This window comes from Lepisma saccharinum, chromosome 19 (assembly GCF_977018435.1).
Source record: "Lepisma saccharinum chromosome 19, izLepSacc3.1, whole genome shotgun sequence".
Lineage (NCBI taxonomy): Eukaryota > Metazoa > Arthropoda > Insecta > Zygentoma > Lepismatidae > Lepisma > Lepisma saccharinum.
In genome coordinates, this window is record NC_139247.1 from 69,785,460 (window position 1) to 69,806,918 (window position 21,459).

Below are 21,459 nucleotides of genomic sequence, written 5' to 3' on the forward strand. Positions count from 1 at the left end.
GAGTTCAAGCGATGAATCGACGACGGAGGAAGAAGAGAAGCATAAGAGATATGGAATAGCGGGAGGTCACAAGAAAAGGAAATGGAAGAATAGCGAAGATGGAAGTAATAATGAAAGGCTCTTAGACATATTGGAAAATGAATTCTCGAGAGACGAAAACTATAGGACCAGGATACCTAGGCCACAAGAATTGCAGAATCTTCCAAAATTCAATGGGAATATATCTGATAAATGTCCCAGAAAGTTTTTAAGGGAACTAACAACAAATGTCAGACTTATGAGGATCCACGAAGGAATGATTTTGAACGTCATAGAGACATGTTTTGAACAGTCGGCAGCAGGATGGTATCAACTAAATGAGCACAAATTTAGAAATTTTAAGGAGTTCAGCCGAAAATTCCTGAATTACTACTGAAGTGAAGACATAAAGGAAAGGCAGCTAGAAGCATTAAAAAGAAGATATGTAGATTGGTCAAAAGTCGACAGCCTGGAAGAACATACATGGGAGACTCTAAGAAGCTTCAAAAACCTAAAGGAAAGATGCAGTGAAGAGGAGCTGGTTAAACAAGTTGTCCAAACATTGCCATTAAGAATACAGAGAGCTATAGCAGCGGTTAAGATAAAAGCAGTTGATGATTTGATTGAATATCTAAGAACCGAAGATGTGCTAACAAAAACTCAGAATTCCTGGAACGATAAGGAAGGAAGATTCTATGGAAAGAGGCAACATTCAGAAGAAGAAGGGCGCTCAAAACCAAAGTTCCGGAGACAAGAATTTGATGTAAGAAGAATAGAAGTTAGAAACCAGAGACCAAGTGCAGAAAGAAGAGACGTAGGAAGAAACAATGAAAGATATGAAAGAAGCATAGACTCTGTGGAAGGAAGAGAGAGAAACGATGATAGATATCGAGGAAATTGGAGAACCTTGAGAGGCCGAAATAATTTCCGAACATACGGAAGAGGAGGAAATCAGCGATGGAGGAACATATATGAACAGAACGAAAGAGAATACCGAGTAAGTGTGCCCAATGAAGAAATGGACAGAAGAAATGCACTTCCGGATGTAGAAAGAGACGAAGCCATAGAATTAGCCAGAAATTATTGTAATGACGCAAGAAGATTCCAAGAGGGAATTACAGCAGATGAAGATTCAAGGAATGCAGAAGAGAATAGAGGGTCAAACATGTAATGCTCTTGCAGCATCTCCCAGGTGTGAGAGCAAAAACAGAGAGAAATGTAAGGCAGGGAGAAATTGTGAATAGAAATGCACATAGTGAAAGAGAAAGTCTTGAATTATGTTTAATAGAAGAGCCGAATTTCAATGACCTGAAGCCAGGGAGAACTTTTTATGTAAAGGCAAAAATTATAGAATTAGAAGTAAAGTGCCTAATAGATTGTGGTAATGTGGTAGAAGTAATGAGTTATGATTGTTGGAAAAGGATAAAAGGAAAATATCCACAAGCTCGTCTAGATGCATCAGAAAGGGATAAAATAAGATTGGTCATGTCAGCAGGGAAAGAAGAATATAAAATACAAGGAACCGTCGGCGTAATGATGAACCTTCAAGGGCTAAATTTTCCTGTCAGATTCCTCGTAGTAAAAGGTCTAAGAAGTGATATGATATTAGGAATACCATTTTTGGAAAAAATATGATGGTCATATCTATATCAAAGATAGAAGATTAAATCTAGAGTCATTGGAAGAAGAAAGACTAGATGTTCCTATGGAAACTGTAAACAACGAAATGGAGAGAAAAGAATGCATTGGCAACCTCAATTTGATGTATGGACAGATGAAGGCAGTACCAAATGATATATGCGAAGAAATTGAAAGAGAAATTAATAAAGAAAATGATGAATGCACTGCATCTGTTGAAGAGATAAAGAATAAGGTTGATGAGTGCAAAGATATTTCAAAAGAAGACAGGAAGCAATTACAAGAAGTTTTGTTAGAACATAGGAACTTGTTTAGCCAAAAGCCAGGACTCACCAGAGGGTATTCCTTTGAAATAGAAGTAGATACAGAAAGACTTATAGTATCTAAACAGTATCCGATACCTTTTGCGAAAAGAAAAGCTGTAGAGGAAGAACTTCAGAAATGGTTAAGATGGGAAATTATAGAAGATTCAAATAGCATACATGTAAGCCCGATGCATGTAGTTGACAAACCCAATGGAGGAGTTAGACCAGTCTTAGATCTGAGAGAACTAAACAAACACGTATTACTTCCAAGAAACCAGGTGGATAGAATAGATTAGATGCTACACTCATTTGCAGGGAGCAGATACTTTACTTCTTTTGATTTGACACTGGGATGCTTTCAAATTGAGATCGAGAAGAAGTCAAGAAAGTATACAGCATTCAGATATGGATCAAGATTGTTTCAATTCAGAAAATTGCCATATGGTTTAAATTCATCTGTTTCGGCATTTATGACTGCGTTGAACAAGATATTTGGGATAGAAACTAAGCATTGGTTAGCCATATATGTAGATGACATGTGCATTCACAGTAAAGACTGGGATTCATATATAAGAAGAATAGATTGGGTATTGAACAAATTAGGAAAAGCAGGATTAACCGTCAAAATGGAGAAATAGTCAGACTGTTAAGAACATACTGCCACGATAACCATACACGATGGTCAACTGTTGTTAATAAAATAACTAAATTGTTAAATAACGCATTGTCAGAAGAAACAGGAAGAAGCCCTGCTGAATTATTTCTCGGATACACGGAGGAACCATATGTGTTTGAAGAATTGGAGTGGCCAGATATGATGGAGCAAAAGAGCGAAATGAAGAAAGTGATATCAGAGCTGTATAAAAAGAGAAATAGAAGAAAAACAAAGGACGAGAAGAAGGTTAAGAAAATAGATATCAAGAAAGGAGATTTGGTATTTTGTAAAACACATCCGGTGAGCAAAGCTTTAGAGAAAGCTATCAAAAAGCTATTTTTCATATATGAAGGCCCATATGAAGTGATAAGTACTTTTAGAAATACAGTTTTTCTAAAGCACATAAAATCAGATGTAGAAAGGAGAGAGAATTTAGACAACATTAAAAGATATAATTGTACAGAAGCGAAGAAAGAAAGCGTCAAGAAGAAATAATAAAATTGTATATATATAATTTGAAAAAAAATGTATCTGCATATATATATATATATATATATATATATATTACGACAATTTTTTTATGGCAAAGGGGGGGAATATTGTGTAACGTACCCAATAGGATCAAGTAAGGTGAATAGTTTGCCAAAGACGAATAGAGATGGCAGCACCAGGCGTGCAAGGTTAAGAATTGGCATAATATATGTGAATAATTTTATAAATAAGAACAAAGCAAATTGGAAAGATGAAAAACAATAGAATATATTATAAGAAGACAAAAAATAAATATGAAAGAAGTAAATTAATATATATATCTTATAAATCAAATCAATGATCACATGTAAGTTAATATGAAAATTAAGGAAGTCAAAGCACTGATACAAATTTGTGTCTGAACAGATATTGCATCTGTATGATTTATTTACCATTCCTATAGGGGAAATTTTGTTTACATCAGTGGCGAGCGCGTTCTGATCGACGCCCCACAGCACTTTTTGGTTGCGCGGTTTAACCGTAGCACCTACTTGGATGCGCGTGTAAATCTTTTGCACCAAGTATGCACTCTGTTGTACCTAGTTAGTGGTGGCGCGTTCCAATTGCAGCCCCAAGGGAGAATATTAGTATTATTCCCAAAGCTTAGAGGAAAAAGTTGGAAAAGGATAAAGGAATTCGTTAAATAGTCAAAACCTAAATAAATTAAAATCCAGAGGGAAGTTCACCGAGAAGATAAGAAGGAAGTCCCGATCCAGACCGTCCATTGAGAAGGAAGTCCCGACCCAGAACGTCCATTAAGAGGGAAGTCCAGATCCTCCATATTGAGAAGGAAGTCCAGATCCAGACCGTCCATTGAGAAGGAAGTCCCGATCCAGATCTGCCCATTACGAAGGAAGAAGATTGAGATGAAAATTGACTGTAAACGAGAAAATTATAGAAGAATGTAGCTTATCATGTAAAATTCTTACTCCATGTATCCTGTGTTTAAATAATATATTCGTTTAAACGTCTCCATTGGAAGGCATCCTGTCTGGTTTCGTTGTCTACAAAGAACCCTACCCTGTAGATAAGATAGCTGAGATTTAAGATTAAGGTTTATGTACCTTTGCACCAAATGAAGGTAGCATAAATAAATGGCGCCCAACGTGGGGCTAGAGAATTAGGAACCAGACAGCGAAGAGAGAAAGAATAATTGGAAATGAAGGAAAAGGATAAAGATGGAAATGAGAAGGGAGAAGCTACAATGAAGGAAGACGGAGAAAAAAGGGAAACTTTCATTTGCTGCCGAGAGGAAGGAAACAAGGAAGAAATTATTTTCTGTGTCACATGCGAGGAAATGAAACATTGGACGTGCGAAGGAATGAGAAAGGAGAAATACATATCTATAAGTAAAAGGGAAGAAGATTATACATGTAAGGAATGCAAGAATGAAAAGCTAAAAGAAAAGCAGAAGAAGACAGAAGAAATAAATTTGATGTCAATGCAGATAGAAGAAAATAACAAGGAAGTGAAAGAAAGGCTCGATGAAAATAGTAGAAAATTAGAAGCAGTAAGAAATGAAAGCAAGAAAATGTACAAGATTATAAGAAGATAAGAAGGAAGTCCCGATCCAGACCGTCCATTGAGAAGGAAGTCCCGATCCAGACCGTCCATTGAGAAGGAAGTCCCAACCCAGAACGTCCATTAAGAGGGAAGTCCAGATCCTCCATATTGAGAAGAAAGTCCAGATCCAGACCGTCCATTGAGAAGGAAGTCCCGATCCAGATCTGCCCATTACGAAGGAAGAAGATTGAGATGAAAATTGACTGTAAACGAGAAAATTATAGAAGAATGTAGCTTATCATGTAAAATTCTTACTCCATGTATCCTGTGTTTAAATAATATATTCGTTTAAACGTCTCCATTGGAAGGCATCCTGTCTGGTTTCTTTGTCTACAAAGAACCCTACCCTGTAGATAAGATAGCTGAGATTTAGGATTAAGGTTTATGTACCTTTGCACCAAATGAAGGTAGCAACGCCTTCATGGCGTGATGCAATGCACAGGGTGGCATTTATTTATTTATTTATTTTTATACATGAACATCAAAAAAATGCATAATGCATAGAATAAGATGCGTCTGGAATTTATTCTTAAAAGACTAAAATCGTGGCACTTAACTCGCAAAAAAATAGGGAAAAGTTTTGAATTACGTGTATGTACAGTCACGGACAGTTCTGGGTTGTAATGAATGCATTGACTTTCAATGGAATCGTTACAAACCAGTAGTGTCCGTGATTGTACATATCTTCAATAATTTGTCATTACAATACTTATTAAAAATCAGTTTCTGCATGATTGTTATTTGCGTGTGATCTATGATTGTTTTTATTGTATGACTGGATTGAAATTTTACTGTTGGGTGAATCGGGGAAAATAATTGATTTATTGAGTTGGCATTTTAAGTCCACTGTATTCACAGTATGGCTAATCGTGTGTGGACCTACAGTTTAAAGTGGGATCCGAACCACTATGCCCTTCCATTGGGTATCGAACCCGGGAACCTTTTATTTCATGTCATCGACACTACCACTGCGCCATCGAGTTGGCCTCGGGAAAAAGAAGAAAGAACCACAAAATAGCACTGAAAGGAGAAATTCAAGAAATAATAGGAAAAGCTGCAGACGGTTGCACTTCCAGCGTTCCGTAGTTGTATCCAACGTAGGCAACATAGTCGACGCCCTACCCTGCTAAGCTCCTTCATGGCCACAACACATCTCCATGTATAGGGGAAGCTTATATCAGTGTTATAATATACATATGTCCTATTGAAGATTTTTAACATGTACGAGGGCTAGTCAAAAAAGATTGAGATTGAATTTTATACTTACGAAATACATTAGGGAGGGTCCAGGTTGATATGACATTTTTCGAAATACTCCCCATCGAGTTGTTTACACTTGGCCCAACGTGTCTGCCAGTCCTGGAAGACGTGCTGGAACCCGTCTTTTGACATCGTCTTCAGAACCGCCTTCTTCAGAACGACCTTTGATGAGACGAGGGAACAAAAAAGTCACACGGAGCAAGATCCGGGATGTATGAAGGGTGCCGGACACATTCAATGTTTTGTCGAGCCAGATATTGGGCAACAACGTTGGAAACTTAAGGCTGTGCATTATCGCACCGAAAGAGAAATGTTGTGAATTACCTTTAAAAAATAAATATACGAGCGGTAGGGTCCGTTGTCATTTCTGACGAGACGGAACGGTAAAATTCCAAATACTGATCAACCGGAACGCAGTTTCGGTCCATTTCGAGGCCTGCCTCCGTTTTGTACGACGAAAAGCTAACATTTGACTCCGCTTCTCCTAACTGCATAGCAGTAGCTTCGTAGACATTTCAGCGAAAAATGCAGGCTCGACAAGAACTCGAACCCGGGTCTCTGGCATACCGTGCCATTGCTCAACCACTGAGCTACCGAGACGGCCTGGTCTCACCTCTGATTTTTTGCTGCCGCTGTTTTACTGCGTGGAATCGTCTCTGCTAGTGCTACCTCAACGGGATCTGTTGCCTTTGAAACAATGTAGAAGTCGACGTTCATGCGAGAACCAGATGGACGTAACTCCAATTTATCAAATCTACAGAAGCGAGGAAAATAATATATTCTTAGGAATACATGTGACTTAAAAAGAGTCAGTAAATTGGCGATAGGTGGCTCCACCTTATTGCTAAGGATTAGAAGTGGAGATACGTCGATGTGACACTAAATAGAGCTCTTCAGAGGAGTATATTTATTCAAAACTGAAAAATACCCATGATACATTTCACTATTTTCACAATAGTGGATCATCCACGTTGCCCAATCAGAACGCTCTATTGGTTGTCGTGACATTTCCGCTCCTCCTTAAGTTATTTCATTGCCTCAGTGTGTATGAGGAATGGTGTTCGCTACCAGTGTTAATTATCATTACATTTGATACAATATACTCATTTTTCACGTAATCAATCTCTGGAGCAAGTGAACGAAAACAAGTCTCTGCGCAAGTAGTGACGGGAGACGGCTCCACCAATGAACACGTGAGAGGGAACGGGATTGCGCGGAGGGTGAAAGCGACTGCAGTTACCAGCCTTTGCAGCAGCGTGTAGTGCTTCGCTCCGCCCACTCGCTTTCTGCTCTTCTCTGCCAGTGCCTCCCCGATGGCGTCGTCGCCTTGTAATCAAGGGGTCCCGGGTTCGATACCCGGTGGAGGCACATAGTGGTTCGGATCCCTCTTCAAACTGTAGGCCCGGTCCCGATTCGCCTTACTGTGCACGAAGTGGACTTAAAACACTAATTCAATCAAAAAATCTCCCCTTCTCTACCGCTGTGCGCGGCCTTGCTCCAGAGATTCCCGAGAAAGAGTATGGGAAATTAAATTTGTCAACAAAACGCGCCAAATCCTTATTTTCATATGAGAAAAGCGGTTAGACGTTCTGATCGCCTAAAACCCCAATGTACCTCAATATCATGTTGCCATGTTCATGGGAAGGCGTTATCATTTCTTGACGCACGTGACACACAATCCAGTGTTGCCCTGTTCGCCCGGCCCTTTCGGCGCCCCTGCACGTAAGGCTTAATTAACTCAGAGCATGAGTTAAGACCTAACTCATTATCCGCATTTTGCTCGCATTGGCACGAGAGCCTTTTGTTTTCTTCTCGCACCGGCCTCATTATGTACTAGTCGTTTCGAATTCTTCCCTTTGCTCATTAAAATGTTGCTTACGTCATACGATGACTAATTCACCCGTGGTGGAAAAGGAAAAGGAACTGTTGTATGTATCAAGCTCTCGTTGAGCACGTCCTGAACAAAGATCTGTAAGAAAAGATTATTCATTCTTTGCTTCAGGTTGGCTTTTTTCAAAAATAGGCACAGAGTTTTGCAGGAACTGTTGAAGTTTGTGTCGCCTATACTCTGTCCCCGGGATCTGTGGAATAACATCGCACATAGCGGCTGAGTATGGCCAGGGAGTTCCCACTCTCAAGCGTTTATCATTTTAGTGAAACAATAATCGTAGGTCAAATATCCGTTCTGGCACTTTCAGCGCATTTTCATTATCACTGTATTCGTAAGATAGAATTAACTTGACACGCGCCTACACTGGTCCTCTAGGGCCTTGTAATGGTCGCAACTAAGTTACCCAAATCGGACTTCTCAGTTAGCGATTAGGGTAAACGGCTACAGCCTGATTGCGCACACTTTTCCGGTTTTATCAGTGGTATCTGATAAGCCGTTGACAAGCTCTCACAATGGACAGGATTGCGCACAAACAAATCAGGCGATGTTGTCAGATGTAAAATGTTCTCAAGCCGTTCTCACTTCTGTTGTTTGTTTGTTTGTGTGTGTGTGTAGACTTACATGTGTTTTTGCTGGAAGGGTAGCCTTAGATAGGCATAGAGGATGAACCTGATTGGTGGACTAGAATGTAATGGTCGGTGTATCTAACCTAACCTAACCTAACTTTTGCGTTTGAGTAAATTGGTATGAAAATTGTATCTTGAAAACATCAATAGTGACTTACTGTATTATGTAAATTGGTATCAAAATTGTATCTTAACTTCCTACATTTACCGGTCAAATTATATTTTTTATTTAATCCTTAAGATATTTACTAATTTATTTATAATTTCTCTCTCTCTCTTCTTTTCTAAAGAAAAAAACAGTTTTGCGCACAGACTTTAAAGCTATCAATGTGGCAACGTTCGATCAAAATCCGTGCGCGAAACAGGTCAGTGAGATATGTGCGTAATTCTGGATGTAAAGTGTGCGCAATTCGGTTGCGGCGGTCACTGGCGTCGGATTTATACTTTTCTTGAGAAATGAAAGGTTATGGAACTTTCTTCCAATAAAGTTTGATTTATTATCTTTTTATGCACAGTATACAATAAAACTTATCCACTGGCAATTCTGGATCGAGTTGACACATGCAGTCTGAGTACAAATCTGTAACGGGCAACCTTTCCAAGATTATTCACGGTTTGATGGTATCGCAAGAACCCAGAGCATAAGCAGCAGGTTATGAGAAACTGACCCAAGCATAAGCAGAACCCGACATGGGGCGCAGGCAGTTCTTCCTACGAGGTTGACTTGTGATACCAGCCTAACGGTAACCGGGTAGGAAAGCCGAAATATACAGAAATCTGGTTCCCTTATATACCCAATGGTTGTTTACAAAATACCAAGGAAACTAGGTCGATATTTACATGTATCCATGGATATCCATAATTACATCATGCAATTTAGGCTTTTACAATATTTACATAAAGTTATTAAAGTTGTAAATTACATACCTTCCTAAAATATTTTTTCAATGCCTATCTTAAGAACTTCAGATAAATTCCAGAACATTCGAATCTTGGTCAAGTCACAGGTAATGTATGCATGATCTAGCACGAACAGATGTTCGATACCCGGTGGAGGCACAGTGGTTCGGATCCCACTTTAAACTGAGGTCCAGTCCCGATTAGCCTTACTGTGCATAAAGTGGACTTAAAACACCAAATCAATCAATCGTTTCCGTACGCTATCTAGCGTTGTCCGTGTGAACTACCGGGTGCCTTATAATTCTGGAACCATTGGTTCTGTTCATATTACCCTTTTTTCGTTCACAGGTAAACGATGGCACTGACTAAGGAGGAGCAAATCCAAGTTATTTTGCTGGTGGGGACTTTGAACACATTCTTGAACTGTGTTGTACAGTAATAAGTTCCTAACATTAACTTGTTGTGTTCTTATCCTATGGTTCAAGACTACTGGGACATCCTATATTTGGCGCTGGAGCGAGATGCTCTACCTGCAGCAGCCGACCCCCGTAGCGGAGTGGTTAGCACATCGCGCTACGACGCCAGGGGTCCAGGGATAGAATCCCGGCATGGGTGTTTGCGAGTGTCCATTCATCAATTTCATCACATCATCACTCATCCCCATCTTCGCAAATTAGCTAAAAGCGGTACAAAAAGCGAAGTGAAATAAACTAAATCAAATTTTCCTGTAGCACACTAGTGTCGCTACAGTCAATCCTGACATGTCGTGCATTGTAAACAGAGCTTGAACTGTAAGAATTATCTATGGCTTATTTTTATTTCGAATATTCTGCAAGTAATTTGGATCTGTATTTTGAAGCAAACATTATGAGATTTGTATTCCATTTTGACCTTTTGAAAACATATGATAAAAGTATTGTTGAAATTTCACCCCCCAATCGCGAGCGTGTAAGGTGTAATGGGGTGACCGACTGTATTTGAAGGCACATAGAAGTTGCTTCGTTCTCCTTGTGCAGTTAGTTAACCCGTTGACCTTGCTGCCGGTAGCACTAACCCTTTCTAGGCCTATACTGAAGCCATCCCAGGATCATGAAAACACGAACACTGGTTTATCATTTCACACAGTTTAATGTATAAACAATCTTACAGTACGAGTGAGTTGACGGACGAGATAATTTAGTGATCGTTAGATTTAACTGTGTGTAATTACACCTGGTTCACCCAAGGTAGTTTCCTTCCTAGTCCACCCATTAGCCGATCTGTCAAGGAGAGACGCTCCTCTATTATATAAATTTCTTGATATTTATACCTGAGGTTTTACTCTCCAAGCCCCTTTGATTACAAAATTACCGCATCCCAATAAAGTTACACTAGTCGAAATTATTTATACATTTGTTCAATGAATGTTACAAATTTGAAAAATTGAGGCGTTATACATTTCTTTCTTTTAACTTATTTCACAGAAAAGACTCAACAAAGTTTTATTGGACTTACAGCTTAACATATGGCTGTTTATGCCCAACATACATTATAAGTACATAAGATACATTTATAATATGCATTTTACACACAAAGTTTAAAAACGCTCTTAAGCACTTACAGAAAAGACTCAAACTCAACTCAACAGTTTTATTGGACTTACAGCTTAACATATGCCCATTACAGTAAAGAAATTTAATTTATAATTTGCAGCCATAAGTCAATTACATTAAGGTTAGTTACTTCATTGCAGTCGAACGCTGATTCGTGGAACACATGGAAACTCCCAAATAACAAATACGTAATACACCAACTTTTCAGTGCTATACTTGTTACAGACCCGTAACAAAGTCAACCTAGCTTGCACGTAGCACATTTTTGATAATTTGTTTTATTTCAATCGGTTTTATTATTTTTAAGACACATTTTATTTCCTCATTAGGGTTCTGCTCTCAATTTTGTTTTAAATATGGATCTGGTGCAGGGAACATCTACCTCCTAACAGTCATTAAAACAATTTGCTAAGAGATCTGAACCTGTCCCCTCCTAACATAAGAATTCTTAACCAACAATTCCCTTAGTTCTAATAATGCGTATTTGGTTAGCTTACGTTAGAAGGGCCAGGTGTAGGGCTAGTAGTGGTTAGTTTTAGCGACTGACAGCCGCTGGATGTGCCCTGCACATCTCTCGGCACCTCTCACCGGCTAGCTCACCGCATCCAGCACATAAAACGCAATAGTAGAGCGTCAAAAATGCATACCACGTTTAGATCAGCATTTTTTCGAACTGTTCGTGCGAGGGTGAGTACCCGGTAAATTGGGATACAAAAAAAGTCTTCTCTCCGCCACTGGCGATCGGTTATTACGCAAAATAAAGTCCTTAATGACCTTAATTCATTACCTCTAGCATCTCCAGAGCTAAATTACCATTCTTTTCGAAAACTCGGAAGAATGTTGGGTTGAAGTACCGCTTAAACCCCTGTCGGTATTTCAGATTCCCCGCGCGAATTCCGGTCTCCGATAAGGAAGTGAACTCAATATACCATCCTGAGTTACCGACCGACCGCCCCTGGAATGCTAATAACCAGGAATCGCTTCGGAAAGGACTCCCGCGTTCTTGGCGATGGGAAAAGGTACGCAAGGATACGAGCGGGTGTCACGTTAACGCAAGAATAGATTTCAGCGAGAAGATGTTAAGATGTTAACCTATTTGCTATTGGTAGATCAGGTGAGGAATCATATGTTGATTTATTACTGCTGTAATTATCGGATGTTAGTCATGAAGCGTGGATATTATGGTACTGCTGTGAGAGGATTTAGCTCTAGAGTCAAATAGTTCGCACGGACGACGCTAGATAGCGCGCAGCTTCTTCGCTCGGGCGAAAAACGCTCGAACAGGCAAGACGAGCGGAATACGCTCGATGTCCGGTAGTACACGTATAACCGTAATTTGTCTGCGATAGTGGGTTCTTAAGTATGTTTCTTGAGGTGAAAGAGCAGTGAAATTGAAACTTAAGTGAACATAGTCATCATGTCCATATTAAAATGTAGTTTAGTCTAGATAACCAATACAGCGATATATGAAAATGAAATAGATGATTGTGGGCTGAAACAGCCAGGGCGGATACTTTGGATGTATGCGTCTACGATTATTCCCACAGTAAAATGATAGGCTCCATGCAGGACTCTAGGGAAATCGGTAAAACGCGATCAACATCTAAGTGAATATTATCGGAATAGGTCTAAATATGGGCCCCCCATTTTATGTTGCCATTTTCGGCGGAAAAAAATAAATATATGAAGCACCTGCCTTTAAAATGCATATCTATGAAATATATACTTAAATGTAATAGCATGCTAAAGTATAGAAGGTCTCCATTTTTAAAAAGAAAAAGCAAATTTCCAAAAAATGGTAAAATGATGTATTTGAAAATTGTGGTCTAAATATGGGCTACTAGTGGCAATATCACAAAAAGCAATTTACATTTTTAAAAAAGGTCATTTATCGCTAAAACATTATAAAATTCATATTTATGAATAATCTGTTGTTTTGAATATCACGCGGAATGGGAAAAATCGAAATTAAGAAAAACATCCAAATATTTGTTGAAAATGTGATCTCAACATTAGACCTCATGTCATAGCCCATATTTAGACCATCACGCTATTTTGCTTCTTTAATTTATTTTCGCTCCCTCTGGTACGTATTTCACAAACAAATCATGGCATTATAAAAGCCCACATTTGTTTTATGCAACGCTAATATCATAACCTATGTAAAGCAGATGAGAATTCAGAAAACGCTGAGTTAAAACATACCTGCAAAATGTTTTCGGAGGTCCCAATTCTATAACAGCGTCCAAGGACGAAACTAACCACCACTTTCTCTTGCGAATTGGCGCCGCAACCTTTGTCCTTGACAGATAACTAGTTCCCATAGCCTCTGCCAGGCTGCAGCACCCGGGAGCTCTGATAACTCCAAAACCCAAATTTAAACCTTCGCCCATATTTAGACCTTCTCCTCTTCTCTTCTCTCTCTTAGGAACCTTGGCTCCCTCGATGGAGTCGTCGCCTTATAATGAAGGGGTCCCGGATTCGATACCCATTTGAGGCACATCGTAGATTGATTCATATCCAACTTCAAACTGTTTTTATTTCAGATTGTTTGTTTAAGTCCACTCTGTACACAGAAAGACTAATCGAAACTGAACCTTCAGTTTAAAGTGGGATCACACCCACTGTGTATCTCCAGTGCACTATTCTGTAAACATGTGTAACTTTGTATCCCTTTGGTATGAAATATTGCGTTTATTTCTAAAGGTGCGTTTCCAAGTGATGGGCGTCGCTTGTTGCCCTTCAATAGTGATTTGTCTCCAGGCATCCAACACCTCCCTTGCACCCACCACTCAAATACCATCAACTCTCCTCCGTGGCGGAGTGGTTTAACGCATCACATCGCGCTACGACGAAAGAAGTTCCGTGTTCGAATCCCGGCCAGAGCGTGGGTGTTCTTCGTAACAGGTTCCTTCATCATATGATCGTCACGATTAGCCAAAAGGAGCAGAAGAACGACGTTAAATTATATTTTAAAATAACAAAATCATCGTTGTGATTAACCTTAAAGGACAGAGAGCGACGTAATCTGAATACCTTATCGGTAAATTCAGGATACATTTTTTTTACTTTATTTACAGTGCACGTCCAGTTCAATGACGTAACAGATTCTCTGTAAAAATTCAGACAAAGAAACTCCAACTTGCGTCAATTGATATTCACATTTGTCCTGGATCTCACAGCAGCGAATGAGAGCTATCCCCAAGTGGAAAAGAGAAATATGCTTAATTTCTAAAAAGACCATCACCGTACGTTAGATTAACAGGACCGGATCTACATTCTGTTTTCTGAATGCGAGCTCACCTAATCCCCTACGCGTCCAGCCCAGTCTCGAATAGAAAAAAGAGGGGACTTTTTGTAAAAAAAAAAATATAAAAAAAATAACAAGCTGAAACACAAAAGATAAATGAGATCCTCGTCGAACAGTATGGGAATTCCAACCCCGTGATGAAAATGAGCTCAAAACCGTAGTTATAAGGGGGACCAATTAGATAAGATCCCCTTGAAACAATTTATAGGATTTTTCGGACTGTAAAAATCAATTTTCATCCACCAGCGGTCGTTAAAATGAATATTAATTTCCGTACATTCGCCCCCTCCCCATTTTCCAGCCCCTAATTCCACCTTTGACTTCCAACCCCGCTGATTTCATTAAGATATGAGTATTTTTTTCAACCCTCTCGACCGCCATGTTGGCAGTCAGTAATTACGAGTGCTTACTCCCAAATGAGTCATGTAGACGTTCGCTCTGCTTATTGTTTTCTGTGCTGTGCAACACGATAGACAATTCTAAATGAAGGTATCGTTTTGGCATTATTCGAGTTTGCCCGAACTCGATTATGTACTTTTATGTTTGTTATACAGAGCGTTCGAAAAGTCACCACACTCCAAGTTTGAGGATTTAATGCTCATAATTTATTGAATTTGTCACCATAATGAGTACGTACATTTGTTATCTCTATCTTGAAATACACAAAAAAATATTTGTTAATTAAATGTGAGTAATACTGAGGCCAATAACACATTGACAAGACGGCAAACCACTTTCCGCGCGTTGAAATACACAAAAAGAATATTGAAACTAAATTTGAAACGATCACACACTGCGCTTTTATCTGGTGCAGGATCATCGGGAAATATACTTCTCCATTTCTTCACACGTCTTTCATATGACTAGGACTCGGAAGTTGAGGAAATATCTTTTTTCCCTAGTGTCCGAAGACGAGGCCCAACATAATATATGTTCATTTTGGGTCATTGTACGCCAGAAAAAGGTGGGTTTTATTTGTCCTTTTTTGCCTTTTTCGGAGTTTCTTGGCTTATTGGTCCTTTTTAGCCTTTTTAGGTCTTAACAGCTTCTTTTTGCAACTTCACCTTCTTTTGACTACGTTTTTACTGCCCATTCTCAGTTCGAATCATCATCAGTTCATCATCTCATAAACATCCTTTCTGTACTAACGAAATAATAAATATAAATATATATATATATATATATATATATAGTATATACAGGGTGACCGGCTTAGACCTTTAACATTACAAAAGAGCATAATTTTGAAGAGAAACCCAATTTTATTACCAAAATTTACATTTTGGTAGAAAAACTCATGCATTTTTTTGTCCCAGCACCAGCACTTCACACAACCTCGATATGAGCCGCCCCTGTGGCACGGCAGATGTCGATCCGATATTCGAATTCCGTCCAGGTATTCACTAGCATTTGAGGGGTCACATTGTTAATCGCCTGACGAATTCTGTTACGCAGATCTTCCAAGTTCTCGACGGGCATACTGTAGACTTGGTCCTTGATGAACCCCCAAATGAAAAAGTCTAGGGGGGAAAGATCTGGCACACGTGGAGGCCAAGCAAGTGGTTGAGATCCTCTTCCTATCCATCTTCTAGGAAAATGCTCATCGAGAAATTCTCGTACAATGATAGCAAAATGTGCCGGGTCTCCGTTGTGTTGGAAAATGGTTTCTGGAGGCATTTGAGGCACAGCGTAATGCTGAAGAATGTCCAAATAATTCGTTCCTCTCACTGTTTCTTCAGCAACGGGCCTATTATCTTCTATTTCATTAAACCACACCACACATTAACTTTTGGCGAGTCTCTCATAATTTCACGAAACTCATGAGGATTGTCACTTCTCCAAATACGGCAATTTTGCTTGTTCACTTTGCCACACGTGTGGAATGCAGCTTCATCAGAAAAGCACGCCTTGTCCAGAAAAGCATTCTTGTTCTCAATTTCGGTTAAAATTTTGCCCGAAAACGTCTGTCTTTTAGGCTTATCATCAGGATCAATTCCTTGATGTAACTGGATCTTGTACGCCCTTTGTGCACAATGTCATGGATAGTAGACCGAGGAATGTTGAGCTCTAAACTTGCACGTCTTATTGATTTTCTTGGACTTCTTGTGAATGCAGTGCGAATCACTTCAATGTTTTCTCTTACATTTTCCTCTTCGCGTACTTCACGGCCACTGACACAACACTTCCAGTTTCTCTTAGTTGTTTATCCAACTTAGCAATACTCAAATAGGGAGGAACATTGTCGTGACGTTGAAGATTGAATTCACGCCAAAAAGCACGTTTAACAAGATCCACAGATTTGTTTTCTGCCAGTGAAAGAACGCAGAACACTTTCTGCTGAACCGTCCACACCGCCATCCTGGAATTTATGAGTTACACGGGCATGCGCGTCACGTCAACTCGAAGTACTGGTGATTCTCGCAAATGGCCACAGTTGCCAGTCCCATACAAACAATAAGTTTCATTTGAAATTGAATGTAACTAAAGTTATACTGTTTTGTAATGTTAAAGGACGCCCTGTATATACCCAACTGAGGTAGGTTTCCGAAGTCCTATTTCTGTAACCCTAATGTGGATAGGCCAAATATGATTCTTCAATATGATTTTTCAAATTATGTTAATCTAGAAAATATATAATGTCTGAAAGAAGATGCATTTCATTGATATTGTTTTTTCGCACTGTGTTCCATACCACCAGAATTGTGTATTTTTTTATTCATTAAATATGTAATTAAAACTGAAGTTAATTAATTTGGTTGACATTTATACGTCCTTTTTCCGTTTTTGTGGTCCTTTTTTGATATTTTTAGGTCTTTTTATAGGTCTTTTTTTTGGCAATTTATACGTCTTCAACTTCCGAGCCATACATATGACTTAAACTCTAAATATGCTTCCAACAAAGAGATCCGCTGTGCGCGCGTAAAAGGCATTGTTGACAAACCGAGGACTGTAACAGCGGCACTGCTCTAAACAGAACATAAACTCGTTCAAGAGCCTCGTCCGAATCGGCAGCAGATGTCGCCAAGATCACCGTTCCATCCGGGGACTCGTGCTACCTCCTTTGTCCGAATTGGCGTAGGGGAGAGAACTAGCTGTGGCCCTGCGCTTGGCAGCCATATTGCAACTTTCGCTTTGCGGAGACAGCTTTTACTGATTAGACGATGTAAAACTCAGTGTTTTCTTGGACATTTTATCGATAAAACTGAATGTAGAAAAATTGAAGATGAAGAAATCATGTGTCACATTTCTAATATTAGTAGTAAATAGGTGGAAATCAATGAAACGTGTGGTTGGCGTCTGCCTTCTGCTTCCATCCTGTGCGCCTGCGCCCTAGAGCGCGGTGGGTGACATTATGGGCGACACCTGGCGGGAAAAGTGACAACCATACTGAAAGGGGACATGTATATTCGGACAACTTCGACGGCAGACGAAAGCAACAGGAGAGAACGGGACGGAGGGCTTTCCAATCCGGACACGGCCAAGGTCATACCAATCCCAAATGACAGGGTTGCCAAATCATCCAGATGAATACCTTGTTTTAAAAGTATGAGTGCGGGGAGTTTTTTGAACTCTCTGGTTTTAAGATATTCCAGTAGTTAAGTGTCCTGGAATCTCTGGAGCAGGCGCGGCTGCAGCTACCACCCGTTAGCCGCAGCGCGCAGTACCTCGCTCAGCACACTCACTTTCTCCCGCTATGCGCGGCCTTGCTCCACAGATTCCCGAAACAGCGTAGATAGATGCTTAATGATGCTCTCATGGCCTCCCCGATGTCGTCGTAAGGGATCCCGGGTTTGATACCCGGCGGAGCAACATTGTGGTTCAAATGCCACTAAAAACTTCAAACTCAAAATGTGAAGCTTTACAAAGGTCATACATCCGCTATACCCAATATGACAGGTAATCTGTCTTAAATTTAAACCCTTCACATGAATGTAACCAACTAACGAATCGGCGAGTAGAAACGAAGGAACACAAAGGCCAATGAAGAGAAGCAAAATTCATTACGCAAGTTTTTTTCAAAATATATATTATTTCAATGTTCAAATTATCTTGCGGGTTACTAGCTTAACGAGCTTGAATGTCATAGATTCTAAGTTCAAAGACTGGTTCAAAGTATTCCAAGTGCGGGAGCTTATTTTTTACTATTTTTATTCCAGAGATGAAGACTACATTTTTGTTCGTCACTGAGGTAAACTTAAAAAGAGTTTCGTAGATTTCAGAGTCGACATCTACAGGAGAAAGAAACTACTACACCAAGGCAAAGATTGTGTATGCTTCTCAGGACGATGCGGTCTCTAGGGAAGATATAGTCCTTTTTTCTTTGGTTCTGGAAGGAAAAATAACCAGAGACGGCAAAGAATTCTTGCGATGCGATATCGCCAGTCGATGGTGACCGATAGTCAAATGTTACAAGCTTCCTCTGAAGTTCTTTGGGTCGTGCATATGTTCTGGAACGGCTTGCTTTCCCTCTCCCTGGAGACTGTCGCGTTTCCCCTTACAGGGAGGGCAAGGACCCTTGAAGTGTTGTCGTGCTGGTTTTTACCTTCTGGAAATATTTCTCTGTGCCCACAGATGTCGCGTCCGCTGCTAGAAAGCACTACGAATTGAAACCAGCGCCGAGTATTTCTGCTGAATGCTATAACCCTTCTTGTAGATGTAACGGCTGAGAGTTTCGAAATAGGAGACCTGCTTTCGATTCGCGGTCAAGGCAAGAGTACTCGCCTCCAGGTTTAAATCCAACCTCCTCTAAACACTTTTCCATGCGCCTTCCTCTTGAATCTTAGGACTGATTTTGTGTTGAGACATGTCTTTGTTATCGATGGTATTTTTACGCAAGTCTTCCATTTTCTCTCTATACTACATCCCAGAAATCTTTGGAGCAACGCCACCCATAATGGTAGAGAAGGGAGAAAGCGAGTTGGCGGAGCAAATCAGTGCGCGCTGCTGCAAACGGCTTGTAGCTGCAGCAGCGTTTCCCCCTCCATGCACCCACTTCCTCACTCACGCGTTCATTGGTCGAGCCCTGTGGAGCAAGCGAACAAAACGAGTCCTCTGCCATTGAGATGGCTCGACCAATGAGCGCCTGAGAGGGGAAGTGATTGCATGGAGGGGGAAATACGCTGCAGCTTCCAGCTTCATTCAGCAACGCGCACTGCTTTGGTCCGACCACTCGCTTTCTCCCCTTCTCTACCGTTACGCAGACCACCTTGCTCCAGAGATTCCCGGGACAGAGTATATAAGAAACATTACGAAAAATAAGTAGTGTAAATTTCATCCCGTGCATTTGTTAAACAAATTATTTCTATCTACAATGAGTGACAAGTTACCGCCATTTTAAAGCAACGGAGTGAAATCTGTGGCCATGGTCATGTTATTTCTCGAGAAAACCCCATCACTCAATTTTACGTCCTACGTAAGGCACTGTCAAATATATATTGTACTTCCAGACAATTGCAGATAAAATTCCAAGTAAATAAAGATGACCTTGCCCTTGGATAGTACATTCTCACCACAACGCCTACGATTTGGCTCCCGTCATGCAACACGTTCGACTGTGCTGCCCTCACACCGGAAACTTATGAAAACAACCGTTGCAGTACTGAAAATGGAATCGGAAAAAACGTCTTTTCGTTGGGAAATTCCGGCATTATCAAGCAACATTTAACAGGACGGCTCGTGGAGAGACATTACTGGTCTATTGCGCGGAACGATAACACCGTTTCGTCCCCGTAAACACACGGAAAAGTAACAATTAACACCGCGAGGAAAGAGTCCATTTTCTGAACGATTTACCAAAACGGACATTTTGTTCTGGTCCATGAGTGTTGCGCGTTAATAGGTTGGAAACGCTCTATCCACTTCTCCACTGGCCCTTCCATGTCAATCTGGCTTGCAGTCATTGTGTGTTTTCCGCATCATAAAAATAAATGTCCACTTCCCGTTTTGTGGTACTGGTCGATGTGGTACGTGGCGGAGGAAATATTGGGCGCTATTGGAATGGAAATATCGGTTTAACTGGCGTTTAGTTCGTTTCACATTCTGAGACACCTCCTAACAATAAATATGGCTTGTGCTAGCTGGTGATAATAGTATTTTACATTGAGTGGAATTGTATTATATTGAACTCTCAATGACAGGGTACACATTGTATACGCCAGAGGTGTGTGATATTTTTTGGTAGAGATGAGAATATACATGTCTGGAAAGTAACCACGGATGGTGTTAACGGAATGTTTGACGGTTGACTGTCTCTGGGTGTAAGGGAAGGGACCCGATTATCGTCCCCTCTCCCAATACGGTCCACCATGGTATTGGCGTTGTAACGTGCTGCCAACTACGGAAAACAGGCAGAACTATTTGAACGTGGCCTGTTTAGTATGCACTGAGAGAACAAAGGTTGCTGTGTGTACGCTAGCGATTGTGTTATGGAAAATAAGTATTTTGCTGTTTCCAAAAGTTTAGGAGTGCTGTATTCATTACCACCGCACCACAGAAGGGTAGGTGTTTCACTTTACCTTAATCTAGTACATCAAAATAGAGGTTGTATAGTTAAATGTATTTGATTGGACGTTTCTCGTACCACGTCATGCTCAATCACGAAGCCATAGTGCTTATAGGATAGATCCGAATATCGTCCCCCTATGTGTGCTAAATACCGCCCCGGGACGATATTAGGCTCCCAGTTACATTGCGCTTTCATCTTTTCAGATTCCTCCTGGACCTACAAAACGAAGAAAACAGTGGGATAAAGAAGCTATGGTTCGACCCGTGGAAGCAGTTCGCAAGAAAGAAATGGGCCTGAAGAAAGAACAAAAACAAGGACATCAAATATCCAAGTTCGTCATCGGAAGATGAGGAAGAACCTGAACTTTTAAGCACAGATGATGACGACAGCGGTCACGATTATCCAGACGGAGACGAGGATTATGAAGACAGTGAAGAAAATGCCCTGTGCTTGTATTGTGATCTATTTTCTGCCGACAGGAATGGTGAAAAATTGGTGCAATGCTCAACTTGTAAAAAGTGGTGCCACGAGGACTGCGCTGGACGACAGAAGCCACCTATTCTCTTCACCTGTTCAGTTTGCTTAAGTGCCAGTGGCGGCTGGCCAAGTGCAACAAGTGCAGATGTTTTCACCTAATTTTCAAATTAATATTGACATTTTTCATT

The 21,459-nt window shown here is 40.3% G+C and overlaps 1 protein-coding gene across 1 annotated transcript in view; it reads left to right on the forward strand.

Annotated features, from left to right (window-relative positions):
* The window catches only part of LOC146003192 (protein amalgam-like), a 586,579-nt gene that overhangs the window by 354,707 nt on the left and 210,413 nt on the right, over nt 1–21,459 (forward strand). The window lies entirely within an intron of this gene.